This window comes from Silene latifolia, chromosome 3 (genome assembly GCF_048544455.1).
Source record: "Silene latifolia isolate original U9 population chromosome 3, ASM4854445v1, whole genome shotgun sequence".
NCBI lineage: Eukaryota > Viridiplantae > Streptophyta > Magnoliopsida > Caryophyllales > Caryophyllaceae > Silene > Silene latifolia.
In genome coordinates, this window is record NC_133528.1 from 103,883,202 (window position 1) to 103,905,679 (window position 22,478).

A 22,478-nucleotide genomic window follows, 5' to 3' on the forward strand; every position below is an offset into this window, starting at 1 on the left:
AACAACAAATAAATGCCTTATGCCCTAATTTTGTTTATGGTACGGTCAACGCAGGTCAATGGGTCAACGGGTGGTCAACGTCAGTCTACGTTGTCGGGTCAATGGTCAAGGTCGGGTCTTGGGTCGAGTCAACATATTATTTAAATAAGTGAATTATAATATAAAAGGTTTATGAAACAGTTACCTTAAGACGGTTATAAGATAGATATATAGCTCCCTTTTTCTTCTTATTTCTCTCTCTCTCTCTCACTTTTAATTGTGATTTATGTATATAAGTGACAAAAGAATAGCTAGAGGGTCCTATTTATACTAATAGGTAGGTGGAGGAACTTTCCTTATCTTATTAGGTAATATTATTATTATTATTATTATTATTATTATTATTATTATTATTATTATTATTATTATTATTATTATTATTATTATTATTATTATTATTATTATTATTATTATTATTATTATTATTATTATTATTATCCCATATTATTACCGTATTAATACCGTATAAAATACTTGTTACCTTATATACTATATAATACTGTCACCATATATATTTATACTAGTATGCGTCATATGTATACATCCTCCGTCATATATTATTATGTATTATTTAAATATTATTTCCCGTCTCATAATTACTGTGGGATTTATCTGTATGCATCCCTTTAAATTCAAGGATTATAACGAATACGAAAGTGATGATTACTAATCATAAAACTAAATTGCATAAATAAAAATATAAAGGATTAAGAATCAACCTTTGGTCCTAGCAAATTCGGCCTAAGAACAATATCGTAATGATATTCGCCAATTAGTTGCACCCAAGACGATATGAGAAATGCCCTTTACTTGTTTGCTATAATCGATCCACCAAAAATTAACTGATTAATTAGGTTTTGTGTTTTTAGATGAGAGGCAAAGAAAATGAGTTAGAATGAATTAGGTTAGAAAAAATCACCCCTACTCCCTCTTAAACCGTGTGTGAGGTAGATTAGGGCAGATTTTTCTTTCTAATCATTCGGCCCAAATACCGAAATTAGGAGAGTTATTTCTCTTATTTTCGGTTATTCCAAAAATGTATAAAATGTATAAATTGTCATCTAGTGAGGATCGAACCCATGACCTCTTGGTTTGAGTACCCTCACTATTACCACTATGACACATTCATCTTGTTGATATTAAATATAACCGATTACATTTAATTACGAATTAACAGATTAATCCGTCCAGGCTAACATTACATACATTTAATTAAATATAACTTATTATATTCAATTTACGAATTGACAGTTAATTCGTCTCAACTAATATTATTTAATCTTCATTAAATAATTGTCTCATCAACACATTGACTAACTGTTTAGTCATATAAGGCATCAATGTGATTATATTTCTATAGCCACATCTCTCAAACACATCCTATAGGTGTGATCTTTAGGGACCAGTTGATCACCGCCATCTGTATGATAATAACGTCAAACTTTCTAGCAAGCCAACCGTTATTAGGTAATCGTTAATCAACTAATTAAAATACGAAGTATACCCTTGTGAACTTGTAAGAGATTTACAAATGTTATCACACTAATTTGTGGAGGACACAAGCTCCAACAAACTGCCACTTGTCCTCACAAGTGTATGTGCGATAACCGATTCTCATATCCTAAAATTTCTCCCACTCAATGTAAAACAATTTGTAAATCCGTATTCACAAAGGTCGTATTTTACAAGCGATCATCATCAAGAGTGGTTTCCCCGACTAGAGAGTAACTTAACTGATAAATGAATCATCATTCGAGCATGGCCATGCATTTCAGTTACAACTCCTCGAGTGGCCCTGAGAAATAACTATACCTGATAAGGGTTAGATATTGTCCTCAACTCGAATCCTGCAGATGTAAGCACAGTATGAAATGACCCAGAAAAAATCTACTTAGCCTCGATTCGGCAGACCGTGAGAAAGAAACCAAAGTCACCCAAAAACTGCCTTAATCCCAAGAGACAGTTGATAGTCAAAAGAATCGACTCTAGGAACACAATGGATGTCCTATCCATGACCTGGCACCGAATGTTTTAAATATTTAGGAGTCCATTACGTTGTCACAAAAATTTGTCCTACGAGGTATCGTTATAATCTCGCATTTGTGATCGATCAGTCAACAGTTTGACTTATGGCTCGTTGAACCCACCATCAATCCACTGCACAATATAATAGCCGGAGTTATCAGCTCACATGGGCGATTACGGACCAAACAAATATAATGTAATTCAGTTCACTTTGTGGCGTTCAATGTTGTTAGTACAATCCACATGAAAAACAAAATATTATAATAAAACGATGAAGTTATAAATAGTATATGAAAAAGATAATGTATCAAATCCATAATCAAGTACTACAACTCAAGAACACGTTTAATTCCCATGGAAATAACGTGCCCTACATGCTTATCATAATTCAACGATTTAGTGAGAGGATCCGCGATGTTATCATCCATCGCAATCTTGTCTATCACTATCTCCTCTTGCTCCACGTAATCACGGATCAGATGAGCTTTCCGATGTACATGTCTAGATTTGTTGCTACACTTTGGCTCCTTAGCCTGGAAGATGGCACCTCTATTGTCACAATAGATGGTGATCGGGTCATTCGAACTAGGAACTATCGTAAGTCCTTGTAAGAATTGACGCATCCATATCGTTTCCTTAGCTGCCTCCGAAGCGGCATAGTACTCGGATTCAGTAGTAGAATCTGCTACAACACTCTGTTTGGAACTCTTCCAGCTGACCGCAGCACCATTAAGAGTGAAGACGAATCCGGACTGAGATTTTGAGTCATCTTGATCCGTTTGGAAGCTAGCATCTGCGTAACCGATTGCGCATAGCTTAGTATCGCCTCCATAAGTCTATACCCAATCCTTAGTCCTCCGTAGGTACTTGAGGATGTTTTTAACAGCTATCCAGTGTGTTTCATCTGGAGTCTTTTGGTACCGACTCGTCATACTCAATGCATATGCCACGTCTGGACGTGTACATATCATGGCATACATGATCTATCCTATTGCAGATGCATAAGGAACACGACTCATGCACTCAATCCCTTCAGGCGTCGTGGGTGACTGAGACTTGCTCAACTGCATCCCAGTCGTCATTGGAAGGTTCCCCTTCATGGAGTTGGTCATGCTGAATTTCTCAAAAATCTTATCCAAATAAGACTCCTGACTAAGTGATAACATCCGTCGTGATCTATCTCGGTAGATACGGATTCCCAAAATGCATTGTGCCTCAACCAGATCTTTCATCTGGAAATGGTTCTTCAACCATTCTTTAACCGAAGATAGGAGAGGAATATTATTCCCAATCAGGAGTATGTCATCGACATACAATATCAAGAATACAATCTTGCTCCCACTCGACTTGATATATAAGCATGGTTCTTCGACCGATCGAGTGAAACCATACTCTTTTATCACCTGGTCGAAACGATGATTCCAACTCCGAGAAGCTTGCTTAAGTCCATAAATGGAACGCTTAAGCTTGTATACTTTCTTAGGATGTTCAGGATCTATGAAACCTTCGGGTTGCACCATGTACAACTCTTCCTCCAAATAACCGTTTAAGAAGGCGGTTTTCACATCCATTTGCCAAATTTCATAATCATGAAAAGCGGCAATCGCTAAGATTATCCGAATGGAACGTAGCATGACTACAGGTGCAAAAATCTCATCATAATGTAATCCGTGCACTTGAGTGAAACCTTTTGCCACTAGTCGTGCCTTATAGGTATCTGGTTGCGCGTCTACAGAACGCTTTATTTTGTAAAGCCATTTGCACTGTAGAGGTTTTACCTTATTAGGTAAATCAACTAGATCCCATATGTCATTCTCATACATGGAGTCCATCTCGGATTGCATGGCTTCGAGCCATAACTTTGAGTTGGAACAGGTCATAGCACCTTTATAGGTAACGGGTTTATTACTCTCTAGGAGTAAAACATCATTCTCCTCGACCATACCAATGTATCTGTCCGGAGGATGAGAGACTCTACCCGACCTCCTAGGTTCCTCAGGAATACTAACCGTATCATCAGTTGGAGGAACAAATTCCTCCACCCGTTCCTCGGTTGTTGGTTCTGGAATCTCCGATAGCTCGAAGGTTCTATTACTCGTCTTGTTCTCGAGAAATTCTTTCTCTAAGAACGTCGCACTAGCCGCAACAAAAACTCGATGTTCGGTAGGCGAATAGAAGTAATGACCAAATGTTCCTTTTGGATAACCTATAAAGTATGTCTTGACCGATCACGGGCCGAGCTTATCCTCGTGTCTCCACTTGACATAAGCCTCGCAGCCCCAAACCCGAATAAAGGACAAGTTAGGGACCGTTCCCTTCCACATTTCATATAGAGTTTTGTCGACAGCTTTAGTCGGACTTGTTAAGTATAAGAGCGGTGACAAAAGAGCAAAACCCCATAATGAATCGAGGCACTACCGTGTGACTCATCATGGATCGAACCATATCAAGTAAGGTTCGATTTCTCCGTTCGGACACACCATTTAATTGAGGTGTTCGGTGGAGTTAAGCGTAGAACGATTCCACGAGTCTTTAAGGTGTTGATCAAACTCATTTGAAAGATATTCGCCACCCCGATCTGAACGGAGTGCTTTAACCTTTCTACCCAGTTGGTTTTGTACCCTGTTCTAGTATTCCTTGAATTTCTCAAAGGGCTCACTTTTATGCTTCATTAAGTAGACATATCCGTATCTACTTAAATCGTCCGTGAAAGTGATAAAATATCTATAGCCATCTCTAGCGGTAATTGACATAGGTCCACATACGTCAGTATGTATGAGTCCTAAGAAGTCACTAGCGCATATTCCAACACCTTTGAAGGAAATTCGAGTCATCTTGCCAATGAGACATGATTCACACGTGCCATATGTAGAAAAATCGAATGCGGGAATAGTCCCATTATCGACGAGTTTCTTCACGCGTTTCTCATTTATGTGTCCCATTCGACAATGCCATAGATAAGTTTGATCTTTGTCACCAACCTTTAACTTCTTATTATTCATGTGTAATACTTCCGTGGTTTGATCTAAGATGTAAATTCCATTCATGGAAACTGCTTTACCATAAATCATTTCATTGAAAGAGAAAATACAGCTATTATACTTTATTGAAAATGCAAAACCGTCTTTAGCAAGTACGGAAACAGAAATAATGTTCTTAGACAAACTGGGTACATAGTGTGATTATTTAAAAATAACTCAAAACCACTAGGGAGTTGGATTACATATGTTCCCTTCGAGACAGCAGCAACTCGTGCTCCATTCCCGACTCGCAGGTCCACATCACCTTTTTTGAGAGGTATGATGTTCTTTAGGCCCTGCAAATGATTACACAGATGAGAACCACAACCAGTATTAAGTACCCAAGTTCCGAAACTTGCATGGTTAATCTCAATCATATGAATATAAGATGACATACCAACAGGAACAACGCGGCCTACTTTGATGTCCTCACGGTAGACGGGACAGTTCCTCCTCCAATGTCCAGTCTTATGACATTGGTGGCACTCAATGTCACCGCCCTTGCTCTTTGCCTTGCCCTGTGAGCCACTAGTCTCACCGGGCACACTCTTACCGTTTCCTGGCTTTTTAAACTTTGGCTTACCTACAGCTAGGTCGCCATGAGCCTTGTCCTTACCTTTAACCTTGTTGGAAATCGTGAGAACATCCTGCTTCATTCTCCCACTCAATTTCATATCCTTCTCGGTCTGTACGAGAAGGGAGTGTAGCTCATGAGGACAATTTTTCAAGTCATTCATGTAGTAGTTCGCCCTGAAAAGGGCAAAACCATCATGAAGAGAATGAAGCATTCGGTCAATGACAATGCTCTCACCGATTTTGCAATCAAGTACCTCCAGCTTCTCGACATTCTCAATCATGTGAATAATGTGTGGGCTAACCGGTTGGCCCTTCTAGAGTTTCGCATCAAAGAAGCGACATGTATGCTCATATGTAACGATTTTCGGTGCTTTTGAGAACTCGTTAGTGAGCGTGGTGAAAATCTTGTTCGCACCTTGGGCAATGAAGCGTCTCTGCAAATTGGTTTCCATTGCAAAGATGAGTACGTTCTTTATCGCACCCGCTTCCATAACGAAGTCACTATAAGCGAGTGACTCGTTGACTCCTGCATTAGGGCCTGGGTTTACCGGTATTGGCTCAGTTAAGTACCTGAGCTTACCGTCAGCAATGGCAGCATTCCGTAGTGCCGCCTCCCAGTCCGCAAAGTTGGACCCGTCGTTCTTCAGACGTGTGAACTGATTCATTTGGTCTATGAATATTTTCAGCCAAGACTCGCGTCCAAGTGTGGCACTAGGCATTTGGATTGATTTATTTCCAGACATTTTGTTGTAACATTATTATCAAAATAAACGTCTTCTACACTGCGAGAAGAAGAATAATTATAAGCATGTGCATCGTTTATATTTTTTAAGTCTAATGAACTACTGTCATAACGCGAAGACTCAAAACATTTATACAATTGACCTCCCTCAAGAATTATATAAATGATCCCAAGACTCAATTATCTGTAAATTGATAAGCTAACCTTTTAGCTAATTCTACCGCTAGAATTCTTGGTCGATAAATTTCTGCAAATTCTATCTTTAGTCCATCATAATCACGAGAAACTCTTCGAACTATGATGTTGAGGTAAACTAAGTCAACACAACTACTTACCCAACGTAGAAGGGGTCATATTATGCCTACCGACGAAGAAGGGATTCATAGTTGTTTGCCCTTATAAAGACTAGTCTCAATTTCCGTTTTAGAGGAAGATCCCATCAACTTTATCTTAATTCATTTTACGTGAACTAATATTTAGCATGCGAGAATGAATAAACTAAGGTGATGGCTTAATGAGTATATGACATCTGTATGTCCATGAAAACTAATATACATTCTATATGAGTCAATTTTCATGCATTTTAGTAGTAGGTGGTTTGGTTTTAGGCGGAATATGATGCATAAACTATCATGTGAATGAAAAGCAATAGGAATGAAAAACGTAAAACGATAAATAAGTCCTAGTGTGGCCTATCCTATCAAAATGAACATTAAATACAAGTTTGGAATCCATCCTTGGACCCGAGAAGCTTGTCTTGATATTTCATCTTGATCCATATAGCCGGAGTGAGCTCCAATCTCCATCTTTAGTTTTCTTTGAAAACTACAATAAATAAATTTACATAATAAACCTATTTATTACATTCTAATTTCAAAACCCAAAACTAAAGGAAAAATAAAGGAGATTCGAGATCTCATAATTACATAAAAATTATGTTTCCTTCATTACGAAAACATAATTGACTAAGGCCACACTAAGTATTACAAATTACAACCGATTGCAAAATAATACGTAAATAAATTCATTCAACGATTCATTCAACAAAATTAAAATGCATCAACTAAAAATAAATTAAACATACATGACACAATTCTTTAATTATGTAGATTAATTTTATCCAAACCACCTATTTAATTATCAAATTAAGTGACAATTCCGCAATTAATCACATTAAATTTAATCTTAATTCATATTAAACTTGTAATATGAATTTAATCCATCAAAATTTTAAACTGCTTTAAAATAATTAGGTATCTTTAAATTATGAACCACTTCACAATAATTAATTGGCCAAAAAAAAAAAAAAAACAAAATCCTTTATTTCTTTTAATGTCTCGGCAAAAAAAACAGAGAAACAAAAAAAAAAAATTATTTCAGCTCGGCCGAAGAAAAAACAGAAAACAAATTTTTTTTTTCTCTTTTCTTACGGTAATTCCTCAAAAAAAACGAATCAGCCCCTAATCTTTTCTCGGTTTTTCAGCAAAAACCGAATAAAAAAAACAGAATTTTTTTTTTTAATGTTCTGCCCAACACGTGAACAGTACCATAAACTGGAGAAAAAAAATTTCCACGACAAAAAAAGAATTAAAAACAGCTGTCAAAATTTTTCAATAGGCATTATGCCCTAAATATCAAAAAACATGATTATCGATGAACAAAAATCGTTTATGGTTGCTATTAACAAGATTAGCATATGAATTAATGGAACAAGATTAACCGTATATGCCAAAAACTATATATAGCAAAAACAAATTTTTATATCATCAACACGACAATTCCCATTTACATTCTAACTTAATCTGCATTAAATCAAAACATCTACCAATTTTTCATATAATCATTCTAACTGATTAAAACAACAATATGAAAAATAAAATTGGAAATATCATCAAGAAAAGGAACAAAAACCGGCTGCTCAAAAAAAATTCCAATCGGCATAAAACTTTTTTTCAGCCGTGCCCTTTTTTTTCTTTTTCGAAACCTTAAAAATTGTTTGCATTCAATTTTTATTAAAATCATCAAAATTAAAATTCGTGGCCTTGCCTCTGATACCACTTGTGGGATTTATCTGTATGCATCCCTTTAAATTCAAGGATTATAACGAATACTAAAGTGATGATTACTAGTCATAAAATTAAATTGCATAAACAAAAAATATAAAGGATTAAGAATCAACCTTCGGTCCTAGCAAATTCGGCCTAAGAACAATATCGCAATGATATTCGCCTATTAGTTGCACCCAAGATGATATGAGAAATGCCCTTAACTTGTTTGCTAGAATCGATCCCCCAAAAATTAACTGATTAATTAGGTTTTGTGTTTTTAGATGAGAGGCAAAGAAAATAAGTTAGAATGAATTAGGTTAGAAAAAATAACCCCAACTCCCTCTTAAACCGTGTGTGAGGTAGATTAGGGCAGATTTTTCTTTCTAATCATTCGGCCCAAATACCGAAATTAGGAGAGTTATTTCTCTTATTTTCGGTTATTCTAAAAATGTATAAAATGTGTAAATTGTCATCTAGTGAGGATCGAACCCATGACCTCTTGGTTTGAGTACCCTCACTATTACCACTATGACACATTCATCTTGTTGATATTAAATATAACTGATTACATTTAATTACGAATTAACAGATTAATTCGTCCAAGCTAACATTACATACATTTAATTAAATATAACTTATTATATTCAATTTACGAATTAATTGATTAATTCGTCTCAACTAATATTATTTAATCTTCATTAAATAATTGTCTCATCAACACATTGACTAACTGTTTAGTCATATAAGGCATCAATGTGATTATATTTCTATAACCACATCTCTCAAAAACATCCTATAGGTGTGATCTTTAGGGACCAGTTGATCACCGCCATTTGTATGATAATAACGTCAAACTTTCTAGCAAGCCAACCGTTATTAGGTAATCGTTAATCAACTGATTAAAATACGAAGTATACCCTTGTGAACCCGTAAGAGATTTACAAATGTTATCACACTAATTTGTGGAGGACACAAGCTCCAACAATTACACGTCTCAAAAATTAATAATAATTAAAATATAAAATATCCATTTTCATAAATCACATTTTAATAAAATATCGTTGACTAAACCTTTGACCATCCTTTAAAATACAGAGTATTACAATTATTGTACCTAAAAATATTTTATGTGCATTTTAATTCTTATTTCATGTTTTACGTTTATGTTTGCCCTAATATTAAGTTGTCATATTGATATTCTTACAAAATATGATTGTTGTGATATGAATTGTCTAATTTAGTAAAAGCTGATGGTTGTGATATGCATGTAGTCTCATTTTGTACCTTACAGCAAGTGTGTTTTTGTTTTCCAAAATATATGATATTATTTTCCAGAATTCTTGATATTGTTTATGGGGGATATGTAACATTGTGCAGTCACCTGTGTGATATTGTTTTCCTTACACCATGTGTGATATTGTTTTACAGAATATGTGATATTGTTTTTCTGAATTTGTGATATTGTTTAGCAGGATATGTAACATTGTTCACACACCTGTGTGATATTGATTTCTTTCATATCTCTTAACTTTTTCTTGTTTCTTTACATTGTACTTTTGTTGCTACTTCTTGCCCGATCCTACAAGTACTGTAACTTCTTCTTCCCCTAACGATATTCATGAGTCTACAATTATCTCTAACCATTGTAACGATATTCTTGAGTCTTCAATTACTTCTACTGTACATATTGAACCATCTAATGAACCTAGCTCTACTCCACATGTTGAACAACATTTTGTTCCTTCTCGTGTGCAACAACTTCTTTTGGACTCCACACCGTGTGGTAGTGAATTGTGGACAAGGAAAGTTGCACTTGAGTTTAAACCTCATATTGGACAGTTTTTTGGGACCTTGGAAGAAGATATTAGTTTTTATGGTGTATATGCAGAAGCATGTGGTTTTGAACCTAGGAAGTCTTCCCAAAAAAGGCCTGTTTCTGGTGATATGCAGTATAAATTTGTTGTTAGTAACAGTGAAGGTTTTAGAGATCATAAGAGGAAGGCTATTGTTAGTTTTACATAGTGGAGAGGAGCAAGCAACTCCCATGCCATTTGATATTAGAAACACTAAACTAATGTATGAGTTTCATGATAGTTATTTGCTTTTGGGAAGGGGTAAAACCCGAGAACTTGGGTAAAGTTCCAGTGAGCTATTGGAAAACATTTCTTGCGCCATTTTTTATGTTTGGCTTTTTGATACTCGGCAATTTCAATTTTGCATTTTTGAACATTTTTCAAAGTAAGTCCATTTGTAACATGGGTAATTTTATTAAAGCATAGGAGTCTATATTTGTTCCTCTTTTCATTAATGCAATTTGCAAACTTTTTGATTTTGATTTCGGTACTTGAACTGAATTTGATTATTTTGTGCTCATTCCCTTTTTGTTGACAAAATATGATGATATAAGTGAAAGAATGGTTGCATGGCTTCAAAGGTCACCTTGAAATAACCGGTAGTCAAGGAGTTATCTCACCACAAGGTACTCTTAACTAGGCCTTAGTCCATGGGTCAAAAGATACTAGTATGACACATCCCAGGGTGTCTTGAGGGTATTCTTGTAACACCCGCGGATTTCTCATTTGGACATTTATAATTTATTTAACCGTTCAATTACTTTATTTTATATTTTTAAATTATTTAATTTAATTAATTTTACTTTAAACATGATTTTTACAAAAGCTACATTTTTATAAGCGTGTTTATATAAAAATAAATATTTTTAGTCGGATAGTATTAATAGAGATGATAATAATAATAATAATAATAATAATAATAATAATAATAATAATAATAGTCTTCCGTCTTAAGTTAATATAGATTTGAGACTTTTTCCCGTCTAGCATAATACCGACACAATTTACTTGTAAGGCTAAGTTTAATCGTGGACCAATCAAAAGTTAACAACACCTATACCACTCACCTCACACACTCTACATTTATATATAAAATCTTATTATTATTATTATTATTATTATTATTATTATTATTATTATTATTATTATTATTATTATTATTATTATTATTATTTATTTTAATAAAAAAAAGGATGCGCGCAACTTTCATTAAATGAAAAATAAAAGTTAACATGAAATTGGTGGGGAGCCGAGAGACAATCTGGGCTCCCACACCCTTAGCAACAGCAAAGCTAAGTCTAGTAAAAATGTAAGCGGCCACCCGAGCCCCCGCATCCTGAGATACTGAGAATTTTTGGATCCGCTTGAGGAAGGCAACAACATCCGAACTCAGCTCCCCAAGTGAAGAGAAAGAGAAAGGAAGAAAACCATAGCCCACTGCCGCGCACAAATCCCCATACTTAGCACACTTTCGCTGAGCAACATCAGCGACAACGCGGCCAGGCACAAAATCCGTCATCGCAGTCTGAGTCAAAGGAGAAGAACCATGAATAAAGGAAAAATAATAATAATAATAATAATAATAATAATAATAATAATAATAATAATAATAATAATAATAATAATAATAATAATTTTATTATTATTATTATTATTATTATTATTATTATTATTATTATTATTATTATTATTATTATTATTATTATTATTATTATTATTATTATTATTATTATTATTATTATTATTATTATTATTATTATTATTATTATTATTATTATTATTATTATTATTATTAAAGGATGCGCGCAGCTTTCATTAAAAGAAAAATAAAAGTTTACATGAAATTGGTGGGGAGTCGAGAGACAATCTGGGCTCCCACACCCTTAGCAACAGCAAAGCTAAGTCTAGTAAAAATGTAAGCGGCCACCCGAGCCCCTGCATCCTGAGATACCGAGAATTTCTGGATCCGCTTGAGCAAGGCAACAGCATCCGAACCCAGCTCCCCAAGTGAAGAGAAAGAGAAAGGAAGGAAACCATAACCCGCTGCCGCGCACAAATCCCCGTACTTAGCACACTTATGCTGAGCAGCATCAGCGACAACCCGGTCAGACACAAAATCTGTCATCCCAGTCTGAGTTAAAGGAGAAGACCCTGTCAAGTCAACGCACACATCACGCCCTCTGTCCCAAGAATAGAGCAACAAATCCGCAGGACGAAGAGAGCCACCATGCCCATCAACCAAACCGATATTAAACTCCTTACCCGCAGTAATACCAGATCTATAACAGATGTCGAAAAGAGTGTCCCGGACGAGGTTATGCCGATGTTTTGGTAATATTATTATTATTATTATTATTATTATTATTATTATTATTATTATTATTATTATTATTATTATTATTATTATTATTATTATTATTATTATTATTATTATTATTATTATTATTATTATTATTATTATTATTATTATTATTATTATTATTATTATTATTATTATTATTATTATTATTATTATTATTATTATTATTATTATTATTATTATTATTATTATTATTATTATTATTATTATTATTATTATTATTATTATTATTATTATTATTATTATTATTATTATTATTATTATTATTATTATTATTATTATTATTATTATTATTATTATTATTATTATTATTATTATTATTATTATTATTATTATTATTATTATTATTATTATTATTATTATTATTATTATTATTATTGCTATTGTTATTGCTATTGTTATTGCTATTGCTATTGTTATTGTTATTGTTATTATTATCATTGTTGTTATTATTATTGTTGTTTTGGTAATATTTTACTGACTAAAGATTTGTGAGTCAATGGGGCTATTCCAATTAAAATACAATATTAAAGACTTAAGTAGATCAGTAGTAAGAACATAGCGAGAACGAAAGTAAACAACTAGTATGAAAGAGAAACAAACGAAAAGAAAGAGAGACAAACGACACAAGCAAAATAGTGACGCGGGAAACCCAAAATGTGGGAAAAACCGCGGGGGGAATGGTATCCCACCAATGATCCACTAGTAGTAATAGTATTCGAGGGTGAACCTAGCTGGAACGATCAGGACGTATAGCAGTTATCTCCAAATGACTAAGTACAAATGATACGAATGACGTATAAATTTCTAAGTGTGTTATTGATATTAATTGTTGCAGGTGGTGAATGATATTTTTTTCGAGTGGAGTCAATGATTAGTGCCTTGAATCTTGGTGTTTGTTGCTCTTTTATAGCCTTTCTTTGAATTGTTGCACATGCTCCCTATATATGCTCAACCATACGCTCCACTCCCTACGAAATAGGAAGTGGTTGCTGACTTTGTCAAAGCTCTTGCTGATCACTGCAATGTTCCTGCTGACTATTTCAACGTTCCTGCTGGCTGTTTGTTACTTAATTCAAACGTGTCCTTTGTATCACTCGTATGTCTAGGTTCATCCCCCCTTGTTCTTCCTTGCGTTTAGCAGCCTACTGCCTTGTCATTGATCTGTGTGCCTTTACTTTGTCCAATTGCGAGTTGTCACATCATGATGAGATTGAAAGGGTATTTTTACCCATACAATTACCCCCAAGCAACTGCCAGGTTCTGTTCTTGCTTGATGGATGCTGGGAGTTGCTTCCCTCCTGGGTGCTGCATGTAGTGGTGATGTCATAGCGTGGCATCAGCCCACTTGCATTCTTATCCATTGAGTCTGACCGTTAGAGGTCTAATCAATCACTTCCTCTCAGTAACTCCCCACCTCGCCTACGTCTCCTTTCCCTCGATCCCCTCACCCTCCCCCCCAACCCCCCAACCTAACTCCCTCCCTTAACTTCCTCTCTTAACTCCCTCTCCTAACTCCCTCTCTTAACTTCTTTTGGTTATAAATACACCCCTCCCACTTCCTTTATTCCTGTCCATATTACCCCCTTTCCTAAAAACCCTTTACTCTCCCTCCCTTCTTATAAAATTTCCCTATCCACCAGGTAAACTCCTCACTTTCTATTCTTTCTCTTAATTTTTTCGCCTCTAAACTTCGCAATCATAGTCAAAAAGGCTGACCGCCGCACTGCTCTTCCTCCTTCTCCCCATGGGGGTCCTTCTGCTTCTTCTCTCTCTCCCTTCCGATCCTCTGGGATCCTCCCAGATCACTATCTGTGTGATTCCAGCTTTCCTGACACCCCCCAGCGAGGAGGTGAGAGAGAGGTTTGGCCTTGGGCAGGAGGTCGAGATTCACATTCCTCTTCCTGGGGAGGCGCCGGATGCCCACAATCCCGGTTTGGTATGCCTGTACGAGTACCCTTTTACCCAGGGTTTGTCTTTTTCCTTCCCTCCTTTGGTGCAAAAGATCTTGAGGCACTATAGGTTGGCGATCTGCCAGCTTGCGCCTCATGCATGGCGCATTCTGGTTTCGCTCTGCATCCTCGCTGAAGATCATGATCTGGGAATTGGTCTGGGCGACCTCGCCCTGCTCTATGCTTTCAGGCCCTTTGTTGCCGGGCTTATCACCTTGAGGTCTTGTGACCGCAGCAACCCTGGCATGATCCTTCCTCCCAAAGTGAGGGATGAAGGCTGGAATACGAACTTCATCTTTGTTAAGATTGACACTCTTACCCCTACCCCCGAGTACTTATTTGACAAGTGAGGGCCTCTAAAGGTAATTTTAGTTTCTGTGTGTCTGTTGTTTTTCTTTTATCTTAATGTTCTTACTGGTGTACTATTGCAGGTTTGAAGCAGCCAGTTCCCTCGAGAGATCACAGCGTGATTAGCTGTTTATTTGCTCTTCCTGTTGCAACTCGTTCTTACCCTGGTGTGCTTTCTTCCCCTATTGGTGCATCTGCCTCCGAACCTCTTGACATTGGTGAAGGAGAGCAAGAGGGGGAAGAAGAGAGAGAATAAGAGAAGGAAGGGGAGGAAGTGGAAGAAGAAGAGGAAGAGGAAGTTGGTGCCTCCACCAGTTAGCAAGAACCCCCAACTGCCGAATTCCAGATGTCGTCTGGTAAGGCTTTTTTTTACAGGTTCTCGTTCTTGCTATATGGTCGTTTGTGTTTATGTTCTAACTTTGTTCTTGTACTAGGGAATACTCTTGTCTCCTCTCTCTCCCTACTGGATAGGAATAGGAAACAAGTTGCTTCTGCCTCCTCCGGTCCTTCTCCCAGGAAGAGGCCATCGCTCCTTGCTGAAAAGGAGCCGGTTAACACGCCTGATCCTGTTGAGGTTGCTCCTCTAGCTTCAGTGGCTCCTAGGCCACCTCTGCCCAATACTTCCACTGTAATCCGCCTTCCCAAGGGGTATGGCTCCAGTGGGGTGCCTCTCTGGCCTCATATGGAACAACTCATGCTCCCTGCTGTTGTCCATTCTCTGGGAAATACCCCTCTTCCTGCAGTACTAGATGAAGCTCCTAGGCGCGCCCTGCAGGTACCTTTTTTAATTCCCTTTATGCTTCCTTGGTCTATTTTTGTTCGTGCTGCTGACTGTTCTTCTTACAGGTCTTGTAGGACGGTTTGTTCCTGCGCAGGGAGGTTGCCAGATTGATGGGGGAGGTGAACAACCTCAATGTCAACCTGGGGAAGGTGGAGGCAGATCTGGCGTTGGCTAGGAGGGAGAAGGTGGCGACCCAAAAGAAGTTGGCTGAGGAGAAGGCAGCTGCTCAGAAGCAGCTAGATGCTGAGAGGAGGGTGGCAGAAGGGCGTATGGAAGAGGCTCACAAGGAGGTGGAGCTGTTGAAGCACCTGCTCTTGAACTCTACATTGGTTTCCGCCTGGGAAATAAAGATCAAGTGTATCAAGGAGTTTGAGGCAGGTGAACACTCCAACTGGGACCTCGCTGAGGAGGAACGGCTATTTAATGTTGCATATACAATCAAGCCGGACTTCAGCCTCATCAACGACTTGTTGGATGGTGATGAAGGAGAGACCGGTGCTAGGACTGAACAACCAGCTGTCGTGTTGGTCGAGGAGGTTAGGGAGGATGCCCTTGTTGCCCATGGAGGGGAAGGTCCATCTGGGGGAGAGGCTATTGTGGAGCCCAATGCCCCTGTAGATGTTCCTGCTGCCGCCGCCCCGAATTCTGCTACTGCTGCCTAGTTTAGGCAATTAATTTTTTTATCTTGATGTTTTGTTGGGCACCCTGTGTAGTGGCCCATTGTAATCCAACTCTTGGTGCCTGGTAGTTTTGGGCACCTTTTAGTACTCTTTCATTTTTGCCACGTAGGAGGGGCAAAAATATTTACTTTTCAAGTTCCTCCTGCTGAGGGGTGTTTATGAAAATTTCGTTTTGTTCCTTCTGTTGTTTTGCTAGCAATTTTTTTGTTCTTTCTGTTTGTGTGGTGGCTTCGTACTTGTTGAGGTGTCTATGGTGGTTCAGGGAACTTTCTGTCCATCAGGATACTCGAATCCCTCTGTTTCGACCACGCGCACATTGGGTACTTCCTGCAGGAGGAACAATTTGCTAGTTCATGTTCATCAGTTAACCTACTAGGACATTGCCTTAATATTCAACTTACCATATCCACATTCAATCCAAAAACAATGATAAACCTAAAATGGAAGCAATTTCATAAATCAAAAATAGTTTAGGGAGCACAAAGTGTGTTCCCTCATAGTTTTACAACAACTTAAAAGAAATAGAGTTTCATTTTGGCGTTTTGAAATACTAAGTACGTTGCTTCCACATTTTGCTCCTTGTGACACCTGTGCAGTTAACACCAAGGGAAAATAAGAAAAAGGGTTTTGACTTAAAGGATTTGAAAGATACGTTGTAAGTTGTCATTTCCTTAGTAGTACCTGCTGAATTCAGGAGACTTAGCACGTGCATACTGAATGAAAGACCTTGCCTGGTGACTTAGTTGTTCCTGCTGTCAAAAGAGATGTTACTGTTAGACCAATGCAGGTGGTACAGTCAGGCGGTACGAAACAAAATGATTAGTTCTTTGCGTATGTACCTCATGAGAGAGTGAGCTGTGGCTTCAGCAAGTGGGTTCTGGGGTTGTTCCCCTTCAAGCGATAGCTGCTTAATCAAAGACACTTTTAGCAAGTTAGTTCATGTTCTAAGGTTTCTGGAGTACTGAATGCTAGGATTCAAGGGTCCTGGGATGTACCTGTTGTAGGTGGAACTTCTGGGTCCTAGACCTGGAACCTCAGACATAATAGTTTTTAAGGTGAATGATGTTCCAGGATCTAGGGATAGCTTCCCCATCCATAGTTTCCAACTTGTATGCCCCATTGCACACTGATGTATGTCCTTAATATGATGTTTTACACCCCATTTTACACGCGTTTCAGAGCTCATTTGTGTAGTTTAAGCTACTATTTTCCCTATTTCCGTCTACTTTTGTGTTTTTGTGTAATATTGCAGAAATGTGAAGAATCCAGCGGAAATCGAGCCGAATCCGTCCCCGAGTATCTAACATTGCATTTGACATGAAGTATTTTACTCGGGAAGCAACTTGGTGCGCGTATCGAGACCTGAAAGACGAATTTACGAAGCTTTTGGAACAACTACCTGATGAAGCAGTCGATCGACTGACGCCTTTGGTCGATCGACCAGAGCACGATTATCAGAAGCTTCGGTATCGCACACTTTGGTCGATCGACTGGTCTCAGTGGTTGATCGACCGCTATTGTAATCTGACGCAAATTAAAAGACGAGAATTAGAAAGCCCATTGTAATTAGGTTTTAGGAATAAAGTTACGTATGACTATCTATATAACGTAACTCCTCCCTACTGAAAAGGATCATCGAATTTTAGGGAAATAATTAGGGTTCATCACACAAAGGTTGAACTTTTAATTAATTTAGTTTAATTCTCCGTCAATAAAGTTTACTTTCCGCATTTGGTTTTGATCTTTCCTCTTCAATTCTTCTTACGGTATTCTTCTGTTCTTTTGTTCAGTTTCGCTGCTTTAATTCGTTCATAGTTTAGAATTGCTAGTATAGATTTCTCAAAGCCAAATTATCGTTTCATGTTAGTTAAATATTTAGTTAATTCTATTATGAATTCAATTGCTTTATTTGTTAATTTTATTGCTGTTATTATCATCATCATGAGTAGCTAAATTCAACGTGCTAAGATGTAGGGAATCTGTAATGTAGGCGGCGTAGAAATTCGTAGACCTGAGTCACGTCTTGGTCGATCGACCGCCTACCCTGGTCGATCGACCGGCTCACGTGAGAATAGCTTCGACTTAATTAATTTAATTGCTATATTTGACGAATCGAGTGCACGCGACTAGTTGAATGCTTAGGAATTGATCGACCCGATAAGATCGAAAGATAGGGGAGGGAAATAGACTGCTTAATTAAGACGACTAAATTAATAAGATTGAGAGATAAGTTAATTTAGACTTTTAAATCACTTTTCAGGACGAGAGTCAGTACTAGTGATATTAGGGACCCGTAGCTAGATCGAAAGATGTTACCTGTTAAGAATGGACCGAGAGGACTTCTAATTTTCACGTCTCACGTGATTATCTCAGACTTACCTAGTATACTGCCGCCGAAACTACAGTGAACCGACCATCCTAGCATCCTTTTAATATTTGATTTTATCCATTTTCATCTATTGCTTATTTATTCGTTTTAGTTCCGTTTTATTTATTGCCTTTGTTTATATAAAAATTCAAAACAAACCTCCACACATTTGCTACTTTAGACTAAAATCAGACAACTATTAATTGCATCGCCTCTCTGTGGTTCGACCCTGACTGCCGCTATCTATAGTAGAAGTTTGGAAATTATAAATTTATCTTTGGTACTCTACGACGGTTTCAAATTTTGGCGCCGTTGCCGGGGAGGCAATTGTTTAATTTTTAGTTGTTTTTATTTTAGTCTTTATCTTAGTTTAAGGGACATATATTCCTTAAACTTTTCTCATATTCTACTTGTAGTTTCTTCTTATGCGCAGGTCACAGGGTGGTGAATTATGACAGTTAGATCCTGAGATCGAAAGGACTTTGCGTGAGTTGAGACGATCATCTAGAGTGTTGCCGACAGAGGAAGAGTTGAGTACTCTGTCCAGTTACTACGAGAACGAGCTATTTGGGGAGGATCCACCTTCATCTCCTGTTTCTACTTCCTCAGCTGACACCATTACATCTCCAGATATAGCTGAAGAAGCAAGTATAGTCAGTCACTCCGAGCCAAAAGCCGAAAACCTCTATAAGGGATTCGCATTGCCGGCCGGGACGGAAAGGAAATTCGAACCAAAACTGTCTTACATTAACTTGGTTGAGAGAAACCAATTTGGGGGAGCTGCAAATGAAGATGTAGCTAAACATATGGAGACATTCATTGACTACTGTTGTTCCATACCCCCACCAGCAGGTGTGACCCAGGACCAGGTGAAGGAGACGATGTTCATATTCTCGCTTCGTGATGCTGCTAGGGAATGGTACCGAGATCTGGATCGAGCTGCTAACGGGATTACTGATTGGAATTCGCTGGCCCTAGCATTTTATAAGAAATATTTCTCTGCATCGAAGACCAATGTGATTAGAACTCAGATCACAAGCTTTAAACAGGGTCCTGATGAAGATTTTCATGAGGCATGGGTCCGTTTCAAGAGACTAGTGCGAACTATTCCGCACCATGGGTTTGAGAAGTGGTTTCTGTGTAACAAATTCTACAATGGTCTTTATGATGATCAAAGAGCTATCCTAGATGTTGCAGCTAATGGGAGAATTCAAGAAAATAGCGGTGAGACAAAGGGGTGGAAAATCATCGATGACCTGGCCACCCATAAAACTGAGCATGGGAATTCTAGAGGAAATCAGAGAAGATCAGCTAAATCTCCTGTTGTAGCTGTAATAGAGGCCCTTCCTGCGCGATTCGACAAGATAGATTTTGGGGGATCCAAAAAAGGAGGTATATATAAAGTTAATGCAGTTTCAGATGGTCCCTTTACATGCAAAAGATGTGGAGGAGAGGGACATGTTTCGGAATTTTGTACCAGTTCGAATGAAATATGTGCTGCCTTTCAACATTATAGGCAAACTGGTACTTATCCCGATCCCTCTAATGTCCACCTCAATTTGAGGTAGACTAACTAGAATGTCCTTAATCCGGGTCCACAGCAGCAGCAGCAGCAGCAAAGCTATGTGCTCCCTCATAAGCAGCAGCAGTATCAAAAGCCTCCATATGTGCCTCAGCAGCAGCAATTTCAAGGTTCTGATATTTCTGAATTGAAAAAACATGGTTCAGAATCTGTCGGGATTGTTGCAAAAGGAGTCTCTAGCTAGAGAGACTTCTAAAAAAATGTTGGAGAGTCAATTGCCCAATTGGCAAGCAAGAGTGAAACAAGACCTCCGGGGCATTTACCGTCGCAGCCGGATCAAAAAGAGACTCTTAATGCAATTATTTTGAGGAGTGGGTCTACCCTTGATGGGCATGCTATGGTCGAAGATGTCACTGAAAAAGATGAGGCGGAACCAAGCAAGAAAAAGACCGGAGTGAACAGTAGAAAGAAAAAGACGATCAGCAGGTATGTCAGTCGATCGACTGACACGCCTAGTCGATCGACCAGCCCGCGCAACAGTGCAGTTTCTGTCCCTGAGGAAGCCAGTCGATCGACTGACACACACGGTCGATCGACTGAAGGTACTGCTGATCGTGAACCTTTTCGTCCTCTAATGCCAGATAACTTGACGGACCACTTATTTCGGGGTACGACGACTCCGAAATTATTGAGGCAAGATCCGAATACTGATGGGTCAGTCCCGGTTCTAAAGTATGACCCCATGACGGTTAATGGTTCATTCCTGAGACGGTCTGAAGAAGGTTCGAGCTACAACAAGGACAAGGTAGTGGATTTTCAGCCTAAGTCCACTGACGCCGGTATGAGAGACCTAGAGGAGAGGGCTAAGTTTCTTCTTACAGCCTCTTATCCAGAGAGATTGGTGCCGACAAAGGAATAGGTATCGTTTAACAAGTTTGAGAATGTTATTCGTAGTTTAATTGTGCAAGTTCCTTTCTTAGAATTAGTCAATCAAGTGCCTGCTTACACGAAATTTATGAAGCAGCTTTTGTCTAAAAAGAAGTCACTTGATACTGTGCAATCTGTCATACTAACTGAGGAGTCATGTTCCTATTTGACTCATACTACACCTCATAAGCTAGAAGACCCAGGTAGTTTTTCAATCCCATGTAATATTGGCACCTTTTCTATTGAGAAGGCCTTGTGTGACCTAGGGGCCAGTATTAGTGTTATGCCTTTGAGTCTTGCTAAGAAATTGAAATTGACCAGGTTTGCAGTCACTAACATGACAGTATAGATGGCTGATCGCTCTGCGGTCCAGCCTATAGGAGTCTTAGAGGATATTCCTGTGCAGATAGGAAAGTTCTTTTTTCCAGTTGACTTCGTTGTACTAGACATACCCGAGGATGCTCACATTCCTATCATTTTGGGTAGACCGTTTCTGCACACTGTTGGTGCAGTTATAGATGTTAGCTCAGGGACATTGACCTTTAAAGTAGGGAAACAGTCCATCATTTTTGCCCAGACCGCTAAGAAGAAAGATCCTATGTGGCCAGTCACTTGTAATACGATTTCTGAGAAGAAATCTTATTTTGTGCTTTCTGATATGCCTGCCCATATGCCTAATTCTGCTATAACACCTCCGCCCCAGATTGGGAGCAAATTGGAGGAAGATCCTTCTGTTTTGACTATTGCAGGAAATGGTTTGGGGAATTTGGAGCCGCATGTTGCTGCAGCTGTGAAGGAGCCAATAGTTCAAAGAGGCGGCCTAGGATGTCTTAGCTATGGCACTGATGAGGAGCCTGATGAGGAGCCAGTCAAGGTGATGGAGTCCGATTTGGATTTTGATGAGCTAGACGAGGTCATTGATTGGGAAGATGTTAGAGATGTTGATCCGTTGAGTTCGGCGGATATTGGAGTTGATAGGAGTGCAGCTGAGGAGATGAGCATTGTAGAGGCTACTTCTTGTAGACAGAAGCCGAGCAAGTGGGCCATTTCGTGGCCATTCTTGATCAACTATTAGTTGATTAAGACTTTTTAAAACATTTTATTGCTTTTGTTAGACTTTTTATTACTTTGGTTTGCGCGAGACTTCGCTTTAATAAGTTTGCTTAGGATTTTAAAGACTTTAGACTTTACTTTGGGTTTTGCGCAATTTTGGGCGCGTTATTATGTGTATTTGCAGG

General features: G+C 38.1%; 1 non-coding gene across 1 annotated transcript; it reads right to left on the reverse strand.

Moving 5' to 3' along the window:
- Nucleotides 1–19,807: 19,807 nt before the first annotated feature.
- LOC141650301 (small nucleolar RNA R71) lies at nucleotides 19,808–19,914 on the reverse strand. The gene has a single exon (XR_012546342.1). It is a non-coding gene; the product is annotated as a small nucleolar RNA R71 (small nucleolar RNA).
- Nucleotides 19,915–22,478: the final 2,564 nt, after the last annotated feature.